The 20044-nt window shown below is 40.2% G+C and overlaps 1 protein-coding gene across 8 annotated transcripts in view; it reads right to left on the reverse strand.

The window, feature by feature from the left end:
* Positions 1-20044, reverse strand: part of PLPPR5 (phospholipid phosphatase related 5) — a 121087-nt gene that overhangs the window by 81585 nt on the left and 19458 nt on the right. The gene's annotated exons all lie outside the window — the stretch shown is intronic.

The following is a 20044-nucleotide window of genomic DNA, read 5'->3' on the forward strand; positions in this document are numbered from 1 at the left end:
GTTTTCTGGAAGACTTCATTAAAAAAAATTTACAAAGGATCTTTGCTTAAGGACGCACTTATTTATTTTTGGTATGTAACTGAATTTTTTTCTTTAAGTGATTACGTCTTTCTTAAATTTGACACTGCCACAGAAATCGGAACAATTTTCTATGAAAACATTCTTGAAAGGATCAGATAAAGACACTCTAAAGTCAAATTACATTAATACTTTTATAACAAGAAACAAAATCAATTCAAACATGTGCTTGGCCTTGAGGTCATCCTTTGCCAAAATCTTATTATTCTATTGAGACAGTATTAAAAATTATAGACATTAATATATTCTTTATATTTTAGTACATATATGTCATTTTCATCTTCATAAAAAAAGGAAAGAAAAAATATTGTCATACTTCTTTTATAACTAAAAAAACCAAGACTTGAAACTCAAACGAATTGCCCAAAGCCACAGAGCCAGTAAGGAGAAAAATAAAAATCCGGATACAGATTCTTTGCTCTACTATGCTAATTTACTAAAGGACCTGCCTATCTTCCCTTTGTGTTAAATACCATTTGCAGTGGTTTTCATATGTGGCTTTTAAAATCACCCAGCAAGGTATTAGGTACTAGAGAATGTGTTAATATTCCATTCCATGAATGAGGAAAGGAAGGATTAGGGAGGTTAGATAATTTGTTCCCCATCAAGCCAGTCAGAAGGCAAGCAGAAATTGCTGACTTGGCCTCAGATCTTTGGACTTTATTTAATATAATGATCAACAACACTAGAAATAAGATTAAGAGAAAAGAAATGGAGCAAATGGTATGTTGCCTAATTTGTCATTATTAAGGCTAGTTCTCAGTACATCTTGTCTAGGTGAAGTAACATCCTAAACAGAGAGTCCCTGATATGGCCTGGAAAAATGCTTTTGGGGTCTTGATGAAAGGTAATACTTGTAATTATAGGATATTCAAAATTGTAAGTGGGAGATACAGAAGGATTTCATAAGAGATAAAACGTCTGACCTAGTTCTACTGTAATATAAGTAACAGATTATAGGGCATTTCTTAATTTTTATTCTTTTTTAAAAAAATTTTATTTATTTATTTGAGAGAGTGAGAGAGCATGAAAGGGGAGAAGGTCAGAGGGAGAAGCAGACTCCCCGTGGAGCTGGGAGCCCAACGCAGGACTCAATCCCAGGACTCTGGGATCATGACCTGAGCCAAAGGCAGTCACTTAACCAATGGAGCCACCCAAGTGCCCCAATTTTTATTCTTTCTAACTTTTCCTCTTTTCTTACTATATCTCTTCTTGCAGGGAGGTCAGGGTTCAAGGTTGTATCAGTACATGTGGAGCTGAATTCCATTAAAGGAGTCCAATCTTGCCTATCTGGTGGTAAGACTGGGCTGAATTAAGAAAAGCTAGAGTTCATAGCCTCCCAAATCCTCCTGAAATTTTTAACTCTGGTAAAGTAAAAGAGGTGTGTGATGAAACAGTTAATCTGGCCTTAAGAGGTGCAGGACGTATTTTCCACAGGTTCGTCAGCGGCCGGCAGGGCCCTAGGAGAAGCTGACAAACAGACAAGCTGTGTGCCTCACATCTTCTCATCTTCCTTTCTGAATCATTCTGCTGTTGCTCTTTGAAAGAAATTACTTCCTGCATTTTCAGTTTCAACTGCTTCCAGGTCTGTGTTGCCCTACAGTGTTCCAAATTCTAAGAGTCTACCACCTACTCCACATCATGAGCGTCTTGGCTCCCAGCCTGATTCCGCCCCCTTAAGCCTTCTCTCCCTTGCCAGAGCAGGTACTAGGGGGTCTCCACCTCCTCCTGGCTCTACCCCCGAGTACACTGACCCCCTCAACTCGGTCTGGTATTCTATGATACACAAAACTCCTCCGAATGTAACAGATACCCAATAATTCTTATTAAATGCATATGTGAATTCCATCCTCATTAGATCCGAAGCCTCTGACCTTTTGCCTGACTCCTAATAACCAACTCCTGCCGTGTTTCTGTGATGAAGGCTCTACCTTACACCTTAATCCCTTCCTATAACCAGATCCTGGATGCTTGTCGCTGACGTGATAACGCGTTTGGTTACCAGGTTCCTACCAGGCTAACACCTTGTCTTACCCAGGCCTTGTCTGGGTCCCTCTTCCTAGGGCTCTGCTTCCTGGTTTTCCCAATGCTAACCCCTTGCCTGGGTGCATGTCAGCACATTGCACATTTCTGAATTCCCTATTTTTGTCTTCAGCCTATCTGCCAAAACACCATCTCCATCAATACTGTTTGGCTGCTACTAAAAGAAACTCTCTCAAACTGGGTTAAGTAAAATTGGGAATTTATTCTAGGGTTTGGAGGGTTATCTCAGAACTCGGGGTATGGGACTCAGGATCAGATCCAGGAATGAAAATTCCTCAGGAATCTAGGCAACTACTCTCTCCATCTCACTCCCTGTCTCTGGAGTCACACTGCCTCTCAGCTCTTCTCTGAATGCCTGACTCATTCTTGTCTTTCTGCAAACCAGTTCTGCTGCTGGTTCTTTTGCCCAACAGTTGTCAAGAGCCCTGTTTAGAACCTATCAGCTCAGTTCAGGGAAAGTTCAACCAATTAGATTTAATGTGTCCCAACTCCAAATCCCTAGGGGGTTCCACTGGGGACAGGTTCTCTTCTGGTCCAATTCACCAAAGTTAAGAAAGTGTGTCATGGTGCACAGAAACTGCCTCTCTGGGCAGAAAGCCTATTTCTCAGCAAAAGGGAGTTGCACTGATGTCTACCTCAACTCTTATCCATCCCATCTTGCTGGACCTCCCCACTCCCATGCTAATTCTTTCTCTAGACTAGCCCTTTCCACCATGTTCTCTGGGTACTGCATTCTGTGTGCCTCCTGGGACTTCATCTCATCAAATGTAGTGGCCTCGATCCTAGTGTCTGCTCTCCTCTCGTGGCTGCACCTACTTCACATGCTCCACTTCTGCCTCCCCCACTGTGATAGCTGTGAAATTCCTTAGCCAAATCGTACTCTCTCCTAACCTCTCTACCCGTCCCGACTTCCTAAGTCCAAACTCCCATTGTTTACTACTATCAGCAGGTTCATCTAACAAAACAAAAGCAATTTTTATTACGATGTATACTTAGATACCTTCTGAGTTAAGTACTCCATGTTAGGCATGGCTGTTTAAAGAAAGTTTTATAACCCAGTTGGGTGGACACAATTAAAATAATGAATAATAGTATGAGTCTAAGTTTTAGTTGGTTTGGACAATGACTACCAGTAGCACATTTAGGAAGAAATGTTGCTGAGTCACTGGAAGCATCTGTGGCCACAGTGAGACGGACCACTCAGATTGGCCTGCTGCAGGGAGGCTTTCCAGTTCACGCACCCAGCTGCTATTCCACTGGGACCACACTTCCTGTAGGCTCCTTCTAGTAAATGACTAAGTATGATGGGGGCACTCAGGAAAGCCTGTTGCCCTGAGATGTGGGATACCTCTGACTGGCAATTTTGATTTGAAAACTGTCAATCAGCCTGGCCAACTCTTTCTTGAAACTGTGCTGTGTTCTGAGGGGCTGGCGACCTTGTTCCCCTACGTTCCCCTTCTCTTTCACAGAGGTCATCATAGTCTGAGGGCTTTCACAGCCTTCTCTGGCCGAGCCCTCTCCAAACCTTTATCTTCTACAGGTGTAAAGCAGAAAGCCTTTGTCTGATCCTCAGTTCTACAGGAAGCCCTTAAGTAGTCCCTGTGCAAGGTTGGTGGTGTCTTATTCATGGTCCATGTAAATCTGATATGGAATGTGACGATGCCCGTGAAATGCTCAGGAGCCGGTACCAAAGATGGTACTCAATGGCTCACCATTTTACCTACCCAGTCAGAGTTGTGTCTGAGCAACTATGCTATTCCTTGAGTCATAGTCCTCTCCTAACTGCAACCTGACAGTCTATGTGCTTGGAGGCAAGAGATGTGTTTCTGAGCCTCAACCCGCCAGGTAAATGGAAGCCTTACATTCCGCAGCTGGAGTACCATGTTTCCTGTTATACTCCATCCTCTGATGGAGTAACTTCATTATGCTTTATTGAACTCAGTGTTGACATTATGAAGTCTCTTGAGCCCTACCTTGCTTATGAAGTGGGACCTACACACACACCCTTTCTAAACAACCTATCCCATCTCTATCCCATCTTTGAGGATAGAACTGGTAGTGGTCCTATAGCTGATCCATTACCCTGCTTGGCAGTGAGTAAAAAGCTCCATCTTTCCAATGAATAGCAACCTACAAAGATGCGGGAACAAATCATTAATCCCCAAATATAAATGCTCAAATGTTTGTTATAAGCACATAACATTGTTCTCATGCCTCAGTTCCCAGAGGCTGACCCTCTAGTATGTATGCTCCTTAATGACAAAATACTGAAATAAGTTTTCTCAGGAAGATGAAATCACTGTAGACTTTCATCAAATGACAAACTCCAAACAGCTTTATGTTTTCATTTATGAAAACCTGATTAGAAATTGCTCTCTCTTTCAACTTTTGATGATTCAAAGATATCCATGCATAATTGTTTTGAAATTGGTACAAGAAAACCAGTGCAGATGTAAAGATGTAACGCAGCAGTAGAGGTCACACCATCACTGTGATGGTAGTTGGCATGTCTCCTACACTTCAGATATATGTGAAATAATATCTGAAAAGCAACTTTATCCATAAAGGTATAGTCATGAGAGAGACTTAAATTTTAAAGTGCAGGAAGGCATTGGGTTTATATTTAGGTTTCTATCAAACACACTGTCCATTCTTGGTTATTTAGGCACAGATAAAGAAGGAACTCATTTCCCTCCACAAACTTTAAGCTAGCCAAAGAAAATTCTTAGCTGTACCAAGAAGTGAAAAGCTACACTGGGTACTGTCTCATTAACTTTGTGTCATGATATGAGAAATTAAGGTTTCTTCAGTGTCTATATGTATTCCAGCACTTTTGCTGGAATTACTAACTTCTGGTTAGTAACTGGTGTTACTAACTTCTTAAAACATAGTTGCTAAGTGGAATTGAGGTTGGAGAGAGAATTTAATGAATTCAGGAGAATGACGGAAGAAGTAATATAGTTAGTGATAAATAGTAATAGATTTAGTGGTCCAGATTTCCTCCCAGCAGGTAAGAAACTATGGTTATGTTTTGCTCTAAGTATATATATTTCCTAATTTGACCACAAAAACTTGTGTTCATACTTTCATATTAACCCACTGAGCCACCCAGGCGCCCATTCTTTTTTTTTTTTTTTTTTTTTTTTTGACTAAAGAGGGAATGAGTCTCACACTCCATTTTCAGCAGAGAATATTTGGTTGGAATTCAAAACCACTGGTTTTCAGTACATTCATTTTATGGTTAGCTTCTCTTTGCCAATTGATATCAGTTGATATTGGTATTTCATTTATGGTAATGATATGTTTTCTTTTACAATTTGTTGGTTAAGTGGATTGATTTAAAGAAAAAAATAAGTGATAGTTGAGGTGGTATGTGGCTATGAGAGAAATCATGAAGCTGATACTCTGAGAGGCAAATTTGGGAAATATTTAACATATAACCAACTAACTTAAAGCTTCTACACAGCAAAAAACCCAGTATGCTCACAAAATGAAAAGGCAACCTATCAAATGGGAGAAAATCTATGCAAATCATATGTCTGATAAGGATTTAGTATCTAAAATATATAAAGAACTCATATAACTCAACAATAAACAAAACAAAAATATTGAAAATGGACAAAAGAAACAACTGGACAGTTTTCTAAAGAAGACATACAAATGGCCAACAGTCACATGAAATGGTGCCCACCATCACTCATTATGAGGGCAATGCAAATCAAAACCACAATGAGATATCACCTTTACCCTTGTCAAAACGGCTGTGATCAAAAAGACAAGAGATAGGGCACCTGGGTGGCTCAGTGGGTTAAGCCGCTGCCTTCAGCTCAGGTCATGATCTCAGGGTCCCGGGATTGAGTCCCACATCCGGCTCTCTGCTCAGCAGGGGGCCTGCTTCCCTTCCTCTCTCTCTGCCTGCCTCTCTGCCTACTTGTGATCTCTGTCTGTCAAATAAATAAATAAAATATTTAAAAAAAAATGACAAGAGATAATATGTGTTGGTGAAGATGTGGAGAAAAGGGAACCCTTGAGCACTGTTGGTGGGAATGCAAACTGGTGCAGCCACTATGGAAAACTGTATGGAGATTCCTCAAAAAATTAAAACTAAAACTACCTTGTGAGCCAGCAATCCTGCTTCTGGATATATATCCAAAGGAACAGAAATTAGGATCTCAAAGAGATAACTGCACTCCAATGTTCATTGCAGCATTAGGCACAATGGCTATGAAGTGGAAACCACGTAAGTGTCTGTAAATGGATAAATGCCTAAAGAAGTGATATATACCATATGTGGTATATACCATAAAGTGGTATATACAATGGAATACTATTCAGTCATGAGAAAGCAGAAAATCCTGCTGTTTGCTACAACCTGGATGAACCTTAAAGCATTTTGCTAAATAAATATATCAGACCAAGAAAAACATATATTGCATGGTATCACTTATATGTGGAATCTAAAAAAAAAAAAGAAAAGGAAAAGCTGAATGCATAGAAACAGAGCAGAATGGTGGTTACCAGGTTGGAGGTTAGAGGGAAATAGGAAGATATTGGTCAGGACGCCTGGGTGGCTCAGTCGGTTAAGCATATGACTCTTGATTTCAGCTCGGTCATTATCTCAAGGGTCCCAGGATGGAGCCCTGAGTCAGGGTTCCTGCTCAGTGGGGAGTATGCTTATCCCTCTCCTTCTGCTCCTACATTCTGTCCACACCCGGCTCCTGTGCTTTCTCAAATAGATAGATAAAATCTTAAAAAAGAAAGAAAGAAAGAAAGAAACATACAAACATACATACATACATACATACTGGTCCAAGGCCACAAACTTCCAGTTGTAAGATTAACAAGTTCTGGGGATCTAATGTACAGCATGGCGATCACAGCTAATAATACTGTGCTGAATACTTAAATGTTGCTACAAGAGTAGATCTTAAATGTTCTCACTCATGTGAGAGGACAGAGGTGTTAGCTAGTGTTACGGTGTTATTCCATTTTGAAATACATAAATCTATCAAATCCACACATTGTGCACCTTAAACTTGTGCAATATGTCATTATATCTCTGCGAAGCTGGAGAGAAAAAGACTGACAAGAAAACCAACTTACATGGCATTTACTAGGTATTAGGGATTGTTCTAAGTGCTTTGCAAATACTCAGCCATATGAGGTAAGTATTGTTATTAAAAACCAGCTCCAGATGAAGAAAATAAGGCACAGATGAAGTGAGCTTCCTGGGGCTGGGTGTGGAGTGAAGAGGCAGCATCTGAACCCAAGGCAGTTCATTCTCTGAACCCGTGCCCTTAATCTGCACATGGCAGTAGCAGTGGTTAGGACTGTGGGTGGGTGGCACCTAGAAAGCCCCCATATCCTAGGGCGTAGGATAGTTTTGGTGAAGCAGTGGGTCCAAAGGCAGCTTACACAGGAGGAAATGAGGTCAGGGACTGGATTTGGTCCTTTGTGTGAAGGTCCACAGTCTTTAGGAGACTTGCTCACGCACATAGCAGGACACAAGAAACATGGGAAGATGTTATCCCCACCGATGGGCGGGACAAGCTCATGAAATCATTTTTTAATTGTGGAGCCAGTAGAAGACAGTTATAGGTCAATTTTCAAAGTGCTCTCTGGACAGTGGTTTTCAGATGTGGTCCCAGCAGCAGCAGCACCTGGGAACTTGATGGAAGTACAAACTGGCAAGCCTCGCCACAGACCTACTGTCTCGGAAGCTCTAGCTGGGAGATCCAGCCGCCTGTGTTTTAATAAGCCCGCCCAAGCTCCCTGTAGGATATTCTGAGGGATCTAAAAGTCCTGATTACCATATGTTTTAAAATTTTCAGAGATATCTTTAAAGGAATTTCTAGATATTTATTTGAACAAATAATGATTACGTATTTGTACTGTGCAAAGAGCTATTCTAGTCACTGTAGTGCCTAGAATGGGATTCTAGGTGGGATTCTACAAGGCAAGGTTCAATGAAACTTAAAATAAAAAGAAACCCAAAGCTTTCGCTTTTCACATGTTTTAAGTGAGACTTGGAGAGACGGAGCATCCTGACAAGCCACTCACTGCTCAGCACCCCACACATGTTCATCCTCTGGCTTGGAGTCTACCACACTTCTCACTCTGGCTGAAATGCCAGAGGCGTCTGAGAAACTTACAACATAGCTGCCAACACGAACACATGCACTAGCTCTACTAGTGAATGAATAAAGAAGAGACGAGATGAGGAGTACATGCTCCCTGAGGACTAAACACGCAAATGACCCAACGTGGTGTTCCTCTCTGGAACATTCTTACAGAAAGGGATCCAGTCTTCTTCAACCCCATCTAAGCAGTGTGGTCAGTATTAAAACACTCCAGAGCCTGAGGATCTGGCTGCAGCCCAGCATGGAGAAGTACTACCTGGAACGTTTTTACTCTAAGCACCAGAAAGGCATACGTGTCTCTGTGAAGTAGTATAGTATGAACTTTTGCTTCAGTGTCTGCATCTATTAAAATGAGGATAATCGAAATAATGCCACCATAGGCTGTTGTAAGACTTAAATGAGTTAACTGTTACAAAATTCTTAGAGTAAGAGTTAGCACAGGGTAAGCACTGTGCAAATTTTAGCTATGATTAGAAGAGCTTGAAGGTTCTGTCCAACTCAGATCTGTGATGGGTTAGTGCTCATGGTAAGGAAATCTGGGATAGTTGGAATAAGATAATAGAGCACTTTGCTATGTTGGGATCATGTGAAAGTCCTGACACTAATCTCACAGTGCATGAGTGTGTGCCTGTGTGTGTGTGGCTAGGGGTAAGTGGGGGGTGGCAAGTAGCATGATCATAGAGAAAAAGCAAGCATGGAATGCCTGACAACAAGGCACAGATTTATACTATGCACATTCTTTTTTTTTTTTTAATGATGAGAAGTTTGTGAAAACCATTAAAACTTTCCCAGTTAATTAAATTTTACATGATCTTTATATTTGCCCAACCATTCACAAAAATGTAGTGAACATAAGCTATAAGAAAAATGAATTATGAGAGCACTATAATTCAGTCATTTTGCATGCTTGTAGTTTCAAGAAAAAATTTAATACATAAAGTCAAATTCTTCATGTTCACTAATCTACCATAGGGCAGTACCATTATAATGTACCTGTCATTCCTCAAAAGAACTAATTCCTAATTTAAAAAAAACAAACAAACAAAAAACAAAAAAAGAAACAAAAACTGGTACACGGTTTTTTGTCTTGCTTTCTGCCCTTCTAAAATACATGTTGAAATTAATCCCCCTTGTTTTTTATCAACAATTTTAAAAAGCATGATAAAACTTGAAAAATTCTTTGGAAATTTGAGATAATGAGGTTTTTAGACACAAGTCTTTGAAGTACAGGCAATAATTAAATGTCCCTAAGTCATTACTTCCAAAACTATGTTCAGCAGGATGCTAAGTGGGTTTGGGGGAAGGGAGATGTTCCTGGTCAAAAAAGAAAAAAAAAAAATCAGCTAAAAGCTACAAACTGTAATCTTCCCAGAGATGTAGAGTGCATATTAGCATGTTAAAACTCCTGTTTCCTAGCTGCCCCTTGATGGCATTACTTCACTGTCTTCATTTTATAGATGAGAACACTAGGCACAGAAAGATTATTATGACTTACTTAAGGTCATTTAGCTACTAAGTCCTAAAGTCTGGATTGAACTCCATGCCATCCAGTTCTGGAGTTCAACTTGACATTATACTGTGTTTTTAAATTTTGGTTTATTTTCAGAAACATCTGGCAATCAAAGCTTTCTGGTTTGAACTTCTGCATTTAAGATGGTAATTTCCTCCCAATTAGCTTTCTTATATGACCAAAAGCACGACAGTGTGTTAAAGAAAACTGTTAACTTTACTGCCCACGGTTTCCCAAACTTGTTTGATTTTAGAAACCTATGTTCTAGGGACAACCCTAAATATTTGGTAAAGCCGATATTCCAGAAACACTAGGGAAAGTCAATCAAAGCAAGTTTTCCTATTTAGAAGAAAGGAATTTACATTTAGGAAGGATTCGTTAATATAGTTACTTAAAATAACTGAATTAAAGAATTTGGGCTCTTCAGGGAAAAAAGGGAAGGTGAAAAAGGCTAACTTTATAAAGTGATGACAAACACATTCACCACTTCCCCGATTATTAGGAAGAGGAGAAAGCAGTACTTCAAACAAAAGAGAACAAGTATTAATTCACACAATGAGAGAGAAAGGTATTACTCTAAACTGTGACACAGGTGGGAAATAAAAAGGCACTTAAGTAGCACTTTTGAGATGTTGTTTGTGCAGCAGAAAATGGCCAGGGAACGATGGTGGATTTACCTGACCTTTTGGATCTGAGAATCACATTTCTTTCCTACAGTGCAGAAGAGTCATACTTTCCCTCACTGGACCTCCTTGGGGTGTCTGCTGGCTGTTGAGTCTGGGGAGAATTATCAAAGGACCTGAGCCTGTGTAGTGGATCTTCATAACTGCCTCGTAGCAGAGAGTAATTCTGTTTCTTTTCTTCTCCCTATCTTTTTTTTAATGTTTATTTTTTTTGCGAGTTCAGAAAATCTAGACCGCTGTATGGTTGAGATTCCTTCTGTATCAAAGTGTAAGTCTCCGTTGTACAACAGGACTGAATTATTAGTGGTCACCATCAAGGGCCTCACTGCATTAAGGGAATGTGCACTCGACAGACCACACTGTGATAGGCCGGGTAACACTCCTTTTCATGGAAATAGGCTTTTCAGGTGACAGCTCCGCCTGGGAAAGCAGAAATAGTGTTCCCTGCAATTTCCAATTCATCATACAGATCTATCCCTGGAGGCCATCTTCTTCCGGTTTTCTTGGCTTTCATTTCTCTCATCTTTAAACAGACTGACAGAACAAATGTCTTTTAAGGCCATTCATTTTTACTGGGGAAAAAAAATGACTAGACATTTGAAGGACTTTATTTTTAAAACACTTTCACAGAAAGAGTAAATGTTGATTACATAGGAAATCCTTATACTTTACTAAGCCATTAAAAATGTTTGATGAGAACGCACAAAGAAAAGCATGATTGAGACCCAAAAATAAATGAATGAGATGAATCTTGGAACATAAACTCGCTTTGCAGTCTGGTCTCATTTGTTTTTGGTATGAGTGCAACTTTCCAGCTTACTGCTTCTGGTGTATTAGGAAAAGGTATAATTATAATTTGAATGTGAAACCCTAATAGCTCTGGTTCAGCTGAATTTATTAAGCAAGCCAATTTAAGGTATCCAATATAGAACAGGAAGTATCTTTTACAAAACTGATTACTTATGAACTTAAACACCTTTAATTTAAGCTTATGATACATAATGTATTATATAAATTCATAAACGTTTTCCCTTTGTTGTCATTTTTAAAAGTCATTTTGAGAAATGACTTTTTTTGTGTATGCTCATAGAGCATACACAACAATATTTGTAAAGCATTTAGAACCGTACGTGGTTCGGTTCTAAATGCTTTACAAATATTGTTGTGTATGCTCTATGAGGGAGATATTACTATTCCTTCTTACAGATAAGAAAACTGAGGCACAAAGAAGTTGAGTAATTTCCCCAAGTTCCCACAACTAGTAAATGGCAGACCTGAGATTCAAACCTAGGCCATGTGACTCCAACTTGAATATTATACTCATCATCAAAGATTTGTTCAGGAATGGAGTCAAAATGCTTTATGAAACACATATTAACTCACTTTATCACCCGATGTCAACCTTGGCATTTTAATATTTTATTAGTTTGCTTTATTTTAGGAAGAAAAGTCAAGCAGTTAAAGCCTTTCTATCTGAACTTCCGTACTTAGGAATACAATTTCCCCCAACAAGCTTTTCTACATAAAGGAATATAATTTCCCCCAACAAGCTTTTCTCCATAAGCATCAATATGGGAATCTGTTCTTTAAAAACAGAACAAAACAAAACAAAACAAAACAGCTAGATAAATAAAGCTTATAGATAAGACATTCCAACAAACAGTAACATTTATTCAAACAAAAAGAAGTAGATAGAGTTTATATGGGTTGGCAGAGTGCAGTCGGGCTGGGAATATTAATTTTCTAAATGTGTCCCCAACCTGCTGCAACTTATTTTTGGAAGCAGCCTGTTACCTCAAAATGTTATTTGGAAAGCCTGTGATGGAATAGTTTGGTGGGACATTCAGATAATATTAACAGGAACTTCATTTTAGGCAAGATAAAATTTTGAAGAAGAGTTAAAGACTTATGTTATTTCTCAAAAACATAATGATAAAATATTCATTGTATATAACGTAGTTTCTATGCAGTCTTCTCATCACCACTCCTTGCAAGATTCAGATTAGCTTTCACAGGTATTTGAACATGCAGGTAAACAACTGCCCTCAGGTAAGACTGACTCCTTGACTTTGACACTTGGAAGGAGTTCAATCTTACCTAGTCCCTTCATCCTTCAGAACACTTGTTCAAATGTCCAAACCATGCGTAATCTTAGATTCTGCTTCTCTATGGAGTCCTATTGTGGGCTGTCAAAATATTTAGAGTCATCACCTCTCAGCAGTTAACAAGAGTTGCTGAAAACATATAAAAGCCAACTCCACGCCCTCTGGCACCAAGGTCCCTAACTCTGAGCAGCGATATCCAGAGAAGGGCTCAGAAACAGTATTTCTCTGGTCTGTTCTGTTTCATTCAGAATCAAAATGAGTCTTTCTGATTCTTTCATTGCATGGAATAGCTTCATGTTAATAGTATTGGTTCCTTCTCATGTGGACCCACGGGCCCCCCCCCCGCCCCGTGGTCCCGCCATCGGGACCATATGTGTTGTAGACTGGTGACAACACTTGAACGGTGGAGCAACCCCCCACCTGCACAGTACACTACTAACCACCACGCAAAGTACACGTAGCACCCTCCAGATGCTCTGGCTTCCGACTCACACTTTCCCACAGAGATCTTAGGAGGTATTGGGCCTGAATAAACCCTGCGTGGGAAGAATGAGAGCCCTGTCACAGGCATGAGAGAAGAGGATCCTCGGTTCACAGTCTTTCTTTCCAAGCCCCCCTGGGTACCGTAGCACGTTTCAAAATCATACTGACCTACTGTTTATCACATTTCACAGTTGGCAGACATTTTGAGAATTTTGCAATTCAGTACCAAAAGGTAAACTTGTAACAGGTAACTGAAATCCTGTGAATATTTGAGTTCTATGAATAAATGACTCAATGAATATAGATTGGAGTCCAATGAATATAGGACTCAAATACTTGGAAAAACATACCCTCAAAAAGAAACGGCAAACAATCGTACTTAATGAGCAATTCTGAGCACAGTGTGCTGGCCGGCAGTTTTAGATGGCTATTAAAATCTCAATCAAGTTTTCTTTCAAAATCTTAATTATAATCTCTCCATATGAACGCAAGCAAAATAGTATTGAAATGAACCTGTTATGTGCAGTGCTGATCACTTTAAATGTTTATTTAATATCAGTATTAATAATTCATGACAACATTAGAATATTCAAGTGAATTAAAATTCTTCATATCTGAAAGAAAACTAAACCTCTATTTACTAAATATTGATTGAGCCCAAACTTACATGTAGCAGACACTGTTGTCTGTTTAATCAATATTAACTAGCCATCATCCTCACAGAGCCTTGATTTTGTTCCGTTATCAACCTTCCCTATTATGGTCACAGTCTTCAGGGAGTCATGGTCATCCTTAGCCTCAAAGGATGAATGATTTACCAAGTCCTGATGGCTCCATCTGTGACTAATTTAGGCCTGGGCATGAGACGGAGTTGCACCCAAGGAGGATGAGGAGACCTTTGCTAGGGATGGTGCTTCCAAAGAGAGGTTCTTGCTTTTCAAAAGAAACTCAAAGAAGAAGTATTCTTCTGCTAGACATCAACTTCGCATGTGATTCCAGAAGAAGGGTGGTCATGGTCCACCATGAGAGAAGCCAGCCAAGAGCAGAGCAGACATATATTATGTCAGAGTTCCAAGAGAAGAGAAACATGAATCCTTGATCTGTCATTCAGATACTGAATTAGTCATTTTGAGCCAACCCAATGGCACTCCCTGTTACATGACATAATAAATTTTCCTTATTGTTTAAATGGTTAAGTTGGAGTTCTCTCTTATGTACATATGGAAGCAATCTAATTGATACAAAAATATGGCCCTGAACTTGGTGATGGTAAGGTAGAGAGTAGAAAGAAAATCTCATGAGCGATGATGTTTTTTATATGGCACATGGCTTAAAAGGCTAGAGCTATGTTTACCACAAGCAAAGTTATATAGACTACAGACTGGGGAATAAGACTGAAAGAAGGAACAGGAAAAAGAGCTTTACAGGTAGGGTGACAACAGAATTTATCACCCAAACTATTACACTTCGGAGTGTGAAATGAAAGCTTAGTAATATTGCTATCGAGACAACAGGAATAAACCGGGACTGACCCAGGCAAACCAGCACACATGGTTGCCACAACTACAGAGCAAAGGAGAAGTTAAATAAAGCCTTGGAGGAGGGAAATTACAGGATGTCCTTGAGAGACGGTAAGTGGCCCAGTTTGGTTGGAATGCAGACTGGATATGAGGGCTGATAGGAGATTACCTTGGGACGGTGATGTAAATGCCTGGAGATTCATGCAAAAAGTTGGTACTTCATTTTGTTCACAGTGGGAGGCTATGAAATTTCGGGGCAGGGGAGTGTTGTGATCAGCCTATGCTTTGGAAAAATCAATCTAGAAGCAGAGGAGACTAGCAAGAGAGGTGAAAGTCCTGGAAGTCACTACTGTGGTCATCCTTCCAGGTAATGAGGCAGGCTTACAGCACTGGGAAAGCGAAGGGGCACATGCCAAGAATGAGGACAGGAGAGCAGAAGGAAAGAAAGGCTTAAGAATACATTTTGAGGGCACCTGGGTGGCTCAGTGGGTTAAAGCCTCTGCCTTTGGCTCAGGTCATGATCCTAATCGAGCCCCACATCGGCTGAGCAGAGAGCCTGCTTCCCCTGCTCCCCGCTGCTCCGCCTGCCTCTCTGCCTACTTGTGATCTCTGTCAAATAAATAAATAAAATCTTAAAAAAAAAAAAAGAATACATTTTGAGATTGCCTACAACTGGGGAGTGGGAAATAAAAAGAGAAGTAAACAAAGGACACAAAGCAGGAGTGTCTGGAGTCCAAAGAAAATGATCACATCAAGGAATCCCGGAAAGGAGAGAATTTCTAGGGGCGTGGGGAGGCTGTCTTTGATCTGTGCTTCAGTGTCCTAAAGAAGTAGAGGAAGTGAACGTCCAAGTGAAAAGGTTGTTGTCAGTGACCTCCAAGAAAGGGGCTGACAGTGACAAAACAAAAATTTTTCACATTTCCTTTGCCTTTCAGAAAACCTTGTCAGTTGAATCAGTGCAGTTTGAATCCCCAAACCATCTAACCTTCAAAGACCTGAGTTCAACTGAAATAATGAAATAAATTTATTTGGTGAGTAGAAGGTGGGGCTCTGACATGGATTACAGATGTGTCATCCTACTTCAATTTCAGCTCAGTCATGACCCCCTTCACAAAGCCAGAGTCACTGAAATACACTATCCCTTTGGTCCCCAAACCTTCAGCTCGAGCCTACCTGATCTTTGAAAACTCTGACCTTAAGCGAGAGAGGTTTACACAGCTACAGCTCAAGGACTGTGATTCAAGGTCAAGTCTCTGTGCTAATTCAAGTTGAACATTCTGGCCCTTATTTGATAATGAGAATTATGAATTGCTCCTGATATGCAATTTCAACTTTGTGCCTGAGCTCTGCTAGCTCATCTCAGTTCCTGAGGCTCTGCTCTGGTCACCCAGTCAGCACCCCAGTCCCCCGAAGGAGACTATCTGTTCCCATCTGTCTTCCGGGTCCTTGAGTTCTTCTGCTTAACTCTAGACAGCAGCGAATGCCCTATTCTCTTACTTGGCAACAGATTTTCCTCACACCCACCAGCTCCCAGATTCCCAGGAGCTATGTCATGTCCAATGCCAGAACATGTGGTTACTCCCCACTGGTCTCCCTGACACACTTTCCCAGAATCTATGTCTTCTATAACTTTTCCTTTCACAGCCCATGTTCTGCTGCAGGACCAGATGCCCAGAGCACCTTTAGGGGAGTCTACCCTTCTGGATCCATTCCTCAATTGCTTCCACCCCATAGCTCTTCCTGGCTTAACCCATTCCATTGGGTTACAGAGTGGGTCTCTGCCTGACCTGATACATAGTAATACATTCCAGTATCCAATCTCACCTTTGCAAAAGGCATCCAGGCAAGGGGAGCACTTGTAAATTGGAACAAGAAGAAAAAAGATTCTGCACTATCCTCATCCATTAACAAAAATCATGGCCTGTAGTTCATGGACTTGGAGATATATAGGAAGCTGAGAGAAGCACTGATCCATGGGACACAGATACCCCGAAGGTTGCAGCAGAGTATTTGTTGCCAATATTTTCAGTATGAATAAAGTTGCCAATGATGATATTTTGGTGACAATACTTGAAATAAAAGTACAAAAATAGCCCATGCATAATGTCAAACAATAAAGTGTTAAGTTCTCCGGATGTCTATCTAAAACAGATCTGATGCCTCTAGGAATTGAACACAAATGCAGACAGAAGCTTTCTCTTTCTCTTTTTTTTTCAAGATTTTGTTTATTTATTGGAGAGAGAGAGAAAGTGAGCATGAGCAGTGGGGAGGGAGAGGGAGAAGAGAGAGAGAGAGATTGAGAAGCAGACCCCCTGCTAAACAGGGAGCCCAACACGGGGCTCAGTCTCAGGACTCCAAGATCATGACCTGAGCCCAAGGTGGATACTTGACAAACTGAGTCACCCAGGTGCCCCGACAGAAGCTTCTCTTAATAGGGGTATTTGTTTAGGAAAGGATTGGCTGGAACCCAGGAACAGTAACATTATCAGAACCTTTCATAAAATGAAACAAGAGAGGAATGCTTCCCCATTTCCAAGACACCTGGACTGAAGCTCTACCACACCAACAAAGAATAAAATGTTTTCTGGAGGATGGTAATGGACATCATAATGTTTGTCGCTTTCTTATACAATTCTCCCACGGCATTGCAGGATCTCTTCTATTGTTTAACTTCCATGTCTAGCAAGTTGCCTAGCAAGTAGCAGATATTCACTAAAAATTGTGTGAATGAATGAATGAACAAAAGGAAGGAAGGGAGGGAGGGAGGGAGGGAGGGGAAATGTAGGTAGGTATGACTGTGCTTGAACTGCAGCCTTTAGGGTACTTGCTGCCACCATGTGTGCTGGAGATAAGACATAATTCAATTATTGAAGAAAAGCAACAGCAAGAAAGCCTAAATGGTGCCATGATTAACCCTTCTCCACAACGTCACTAACATATATGGAGAACTGGCTAAATGGTGCCATGATTAACCCTTCTCCACAACGTCACTAACATATATGGAGAACTGGCTAAATGGTGCCATGATTAACCCTTCTCCACAACGTCACTAACATATATGGAGAACTGGCTAAATGGTGCCATGATTAACCCTTCTCCACAACGTCACTAACATATATGGAGAACTGGCTAAATGGTGCCATGATTAACCCTTCTCCACAACGTCACTAACATATATGGAGAACTGGCTAAATGGTGCCAAGATTAACCCTTCTCCACAACGTCACTAACATATATGGAGAACTGGCTAAATGGTGCCAAGATTAACCCTTCTCCACAACGTCACTAACATATATGGAGAACTAGCAAAAGGGGAGAATCCCCACACAATCATGAACCTTTCTTTCCCACAGCAAGACAGCATGGAAGGGAAATCTGTAGAATGCCCCGATCCAAGTTTAAGTTTCAAAACTACTCCAATATTTTCCTATCCCCCTCTCTTTCCTAACCTTGATGAAAAAGAGTATTTTATTTAAAAAGGGGTTTTAAAAATCATATATGATACAGTTACAGTAAACCAAGTGTTTGTTAATTTGAGGAAACATCTTTAAAAATCTATTCAGGTGTGTCTTCTGAAGTACAGATCAAAATGGTGCATATCACCTCGACAGTATTCCCCACAATTAGAGAAACAGCAGACTAGGAAATGAGAAAGTTTCTTTAAAGTAACAGGGGAAAATAAACGTCTAGATCTGCCCTGCGAGTACAGTTGCCACGAGCCTTGGGTGCTTGGCTGTCAATCACTCAGAAGCTGGCCGGTACAGATTGGGATGCGCCCGTAAGTGTAAAAAAGGCACTGCATTTCAAAGACTTTGCACAAAAGGCCATACGACATAATTTACTGGTAAATTTTTATGTTGATGGCTTGCTGAAATACTCTTTAGGATATACAGAGTTAAATAATATATATTATTAAAATTAGTTTCACTTTTATTTTTTAATTTTAATAAGAATTTATTTATTTATTTGCGACAGAGCCAGAGAGCACATAAGCAGAGGGAGAGCAGAGGGAGAGGGAGAAGCAGGCTCCCCACTAAGCAGGGAACCTTATGCGGGGCTCAGTCCTAAGGCCCTGTGATCATGATCTGAGCTGAAGGCAGATGCTTAACCAACTGAGCCGCCCAGGCGGTCTAGTTTCACTTGAGTTTAATTTTTTACTATTAAAAATTGTGGCTACTATAAAACTTAAAATATGGTTTGCATTATATTTCTAGTGGATCTTATGGGGCTAAATTCCATTTTTACATCTGCTGGCCTATCATTATTGCAGATAGCTCCATAGGTGCTGGGTTTTCAAAGGAACCAGAGCAGAGGGAAGAGCTATAGAGGTATCATTGGTACAGATTTTTAAGTATTTACTTAGTATGCATAACTGACTGATCTTCTTATTTTTTCATCATTAACATATAATGTATTATTTGTTTCAGGGGTACAGTTCTGCGATTCATCAGCCTTACACAATACACAGCGATCACCACAACACTTCCCCAAGGGTGTTCTAGGGTAAAAATATAAAATCAAACATGATCAGAGCTTTTAGAAAACTTCCATCCTGTTTCTTTATTATAGTGTCTTAATCTTTGAAAGTTAAAATGGTCTACGGCAGGGACTCCACTAAACAACAAAGCATTCATTTGTGGATGGATTAAATAAGTATATGTGAAACTCCAATGTGTTGCATGGGTTTTTGGATCAACTGTCCTATCATCTGTCATGCTCCTGGATTAGAGTTCTGACATGTCAATCCCATCTGAAGTCTAACTGCAACAACCCGTTCCCTACCCATTATTCCTACAAATTCTGATTAAAGCAAACAGATCAGAGGCATCAACTCCAAAATTTGTACCTTGATTGGTTTTTTTGCTACCTTCCTTTCTGAGAGCAATGTTACTATGGTTTCTATGGACACATACTAATACAGGTACAGTTTCTCACGTGGTTTTGCTTGGCCATGATTTTCTGCTGATCAACTAGGATTCTTCAGTAACCTTTTTACAGAGCCAGCTATTTAAATGCAGCAAGTTCGATAAACTCTTCTAAGTGAGCCAATCCCTTCCTTTATCTAGTTCCTCATCTTGACGTTATTTAAGCATACCTTCTTCCTGATATATTTTTAATCAGGTTAGTTTCCCTGCAAGTGGCTAATGCTCGCAAGTAATTTGCCAAGGAGGGGCGGCTTATCCTCTGGCAGGGAAGTGTCCCCTTATGTAGAGAAGGTGCTTATAGAACATTCACATCATATATAGAAACATAAACTGTAGTGGGTGGGGCTTTTGGAAAGCATCTGTCAATCAGTCCTGTCAACCGGTAACCAAAGATAGCAGATGATGAGGACATGGTGGAAGGGCAGGAATGTTCTTTCAAAATGCCCATGCAGAACTCGGTCAAAACTACCTCTGGCATTACAGGCTACAAACTAGGTCATGAATATAACTTAAAACAAAAATTGTAAGATCCTTTGACGGCCCCAAACTTTTGTTTA

Source organism: Mustela nivalis (assembly GCF_964662115.1).
Source record: "Mustela nivalis genome assembly, chromosome: 10".
Taxonomy (NCBI): Eukaryota; Metazoa; Chordata; class Mammalia; order Carnivora; family Mustelidae; genus Mustela; species Mustela nivalis.